Source organism: Acinonyx jubatus, chromosome D1, assembly GCF_027475565.1.
Source record: "Acinonyx jubatus isolate Ajub_Pintada_27869175 chromosome D1, VMU_Ajub_asm_v1.0, whole genome shotgun sequence".
In the NCBI taxonomy this organism is placed as follows: domain Eukaryota; kingdom Metazoa; phylum Chordata; class Mammalia; order Carnivora; family Felidae; genus Acinonyx; species Acinonyx jubatus.
Window position 1 is genome coordinate 28871906 of NC_069390.1, and position 3466 is coordinate 28875371.

The following is a 3466-nucleotide window of genomic DNA, read 5'->3' on the forward strand; positions in this document are numbered from 1 at the left end:
TGTGGTATGTATGTACAATGGAATATTAGCCATGAAGAATGAATCTTGCCATTTGCAACAACGTGGATGGAGCTAGAGTGTATTATACTAAGCAAAATAAGTCAGTCACAGAAAGACAAATATCATATGATTTCACTCATATGTGCGATTTAAGAAACAAAACAGATGAACATAGGGCAAGGGGAAAAAAGAGATGGAAGCAAACAACTCTTAACTATAGAGAACAAACTGGGGGTTACAGGAGGGAAGGTGGTTAAGGGGTTGGGCTAAATGGGTGATGGACATTAAGGAGGGCACTTGTTGTGTTGAGCACTAGGTGTTATATGGAAGCGATGCATCACTAAATTCTGCTCCTGAAACCAATATTACACTACATGTTAACAAACCAGAATTTAAACAGAATTTTGAAAAAAAGAATAAAAGGCAATGTACTCATTACTTCTTTAATAGATACTTTTTGGGGTGTCTTTCCATCCACAGTCTTCCTTCTCTGAGAACCATATGCCTCCTCCCTCCAGGGCCTTATATATATAACCCTGCCTCCTGGTCAAAACTGATGGGAGGGGCACCTGGGTGGCTTAGTCGATTAACCATCCGACTTCTGCTCAGGTCACAGTCTCACGGTTCATGAATTCTAGCACCACGTTGGGCTCAGTGCTGACAGCTCAGAGCCTGGAGACTGTCTCAGATTCTGTGTCACTCTCTCTCTGACCCTCCCCCACTCGTGCTCTGTCTCTGTCTCTCAAAAATAAATAAAAATGTTTTTAAAAATTAAAAAAAAACTGATTGGAACAGCTTATTAACACGTGACCCAAGCTAAACGTTCCCTGGTAATTTAGAATTGGATTGGATTACATTCCCTAGTAATTTAGAATTCATTCCTTCTTCCACTCAACAAATATTAATGGAACCCTAACTTTGAACTAGGCCTGGTTCTAGGAGCTGGGAATACAGAGTGTTCATTTTCTCCTGATACCCCGCTGCATCATTCTGGGCTCTGTCAGACACCTATGCTTCCTTATACAGTCTCTTTCTTTGTTTCAGCTAGTTTAGTGGGTGTCTATTCTTTGCAAGAAAATAATCTTTTCTAAACAAATTCACATTATTATTCATGAGGGGGAAATGCCTTATTTTCTTTCTTTGGATTTTCAAAGCCATTTCCCCATGGTAAAGAACCTGAGAAATCTCTCCAAAGTTTTATTTTTATTTTTTTAATATTTTATTTTTAAGTAATCTCTACATCCAGTGGTGGGGCTCAAACTCACTACCCTGAGATCAAGAGTCGCATGCTCTACTAGATGAGCCAGCCAGGCATCCCTCTCCAATGTTTTCACTAGGTAAATTCTCATTGAATAGAATCATGTTTGATCTCAAGATATCTTTACCTTTGAAATTTAAACTTTATTATCCACTTTATAAAAACACAGAGAACATCAAGTAATGTGTTAAGGCCTTCCATTTAATTTTTGCCTTTTATTTCTTTATAGTAATCACATGACAACTTCCCTATCCCTCACACACACACACACACACACACACACACACACACACACAGCTTCTAATAAACGTCTTGTGTAAGGAAGCAAAATAGAAAGACAGGAAAATTGAGTGGTTAGAAGCATGAGGTTTATAAGACAAACCTGAATTTAAATTCCCCTTCCTCCTGCAAAATTTCAAATTCATAAAAAAGAGACAGTAACTATTTCATAGAATTATTGTGAGAAGTAAAGGTAGCACATGAAATGCTCTCAATAAACAGCATTCACTAAACAGGTAGTCACTGTTTATTATTGGGATCTTTACTTGTAAGCCACAGTGGGTATGTATATAAATCCAGTTATGTGTACACAATACAAAAATGTACATAACATACACAGTACACAAATATATCTATGTAGGCAGTTGCACTATATCCCTTGCCTATGGAGAAACTGGATGGTAGTTTAGACCAAGAGATGATTCAGACCCTTGTGTATAACTAATTACAGGACTCCACAATAAATTGTAATCTAATCCACTGGTGTAACCAGAGGTATGAATTTCTGCCAATTCAGGATCCAATGTCACCCTTAACAAATCTTCCTCATCCTGAATGTGTCTAGAAGCTCTAAATGCTTTGCTGGAAACTGAAAGCGTGTGGAGGGAAATGGGGTGGTGATTCAATTCCTCAGGACCCAAACACGGAGAGGTTTCAAAGCAGAAGTGGAGAACTCTGCTGCATCCCACAGTCTTAGAAAATGACTATTTAAGAAGACAGCAATGATATACTGTGTGATCACAGCAAGTGCCACACGCTGGGCCAGGATTCGCCAACACTACTGTGGAATGTTATGGGTCAGCTCACTCGTTAAATGCGCTGACTCTAGAGTCTGACTCCCAGGGTTCAAATCCCAACTGTTCCTTTTGACTCTGGCCTTGTTGTTTTCTTGGCTTTCCTGAAATTTGGTTTCTCATTTGTAAATGGGTATGATGATAATAGTAATATCTGTTGTAAGAAAATATTACAGGGATGCCTGGGTGGCTCAGCTGGTTAAGCACTGATTTCGGCTTAGGTAATGATCTCACAATTCGTGAGACTGAGCCCCACGTGGGACTCCACGTTGACAATGTAGAGCCTGCCTGGGATTCTCTTCTTCTCCCTTTGTCCCCCCCACCCCTGCTCCCTCTTTCTCTCTTTCAAAATAAATAAATAAACTAACAAATGAAGAAAGAAAGAAAGAAAATATTACTAACTTGGTGGTTTTTAAAACAACAGAAATATATTCTCTCACAATTCTGGAGGCTAGAATTCCAAAATCAGTTTTCACTGGGCTGAAATCAAGGTGGCAGCAGGCTTATGTTCCCCATGAAAGCTCTAAGGAAAAATACATTCCCAGCCTCTTCCAGCTTTTGGTGGCTGTTAGCATTTCTTGGCTTGTGGCTTCACCACTGAAGTTTCTGCCTCCATGGCCACATCACCTTCTCCTCTTGTGTATATCAAATGTCCTTCTACCTCCCTCTTATAACAGTGAATGTGACTGCATTCTCGGACCAGTGATGATTAATTTTATGTGTCAATTGACTGGCTATGGGGTACCCATATTAAATATTATGTCTGGGTATGCTTGTGAGGGTGCTTCTGGATGATTATCATTTGAAACAGCAGATTCAGTAGAGTAGATAGCCCTCCCCAAAGGAGAGTGGGCATCATGTAATCCATTGACAGCCTGAATAGAACCAAAGACAGAGGGAAGAGAAACTTATCCCTTTTTTCTGCCTCACTGCTTGAGCAGGAACACCTCATTTCACCTTCTCTAGACTGGGATTTATACCATCGGCTCTCCTGGTTCTCAGGCCTTCAGACTCAAACTGAACTACACCATCAACTTTCCTGGGCCTCTAGTTTGCAGACGGCGTATCATAGGACTTCTCAGCTTCCATCGTCTCTGGAGAACTCTGGACTGATTCAGGGTCCACTTGGATAATC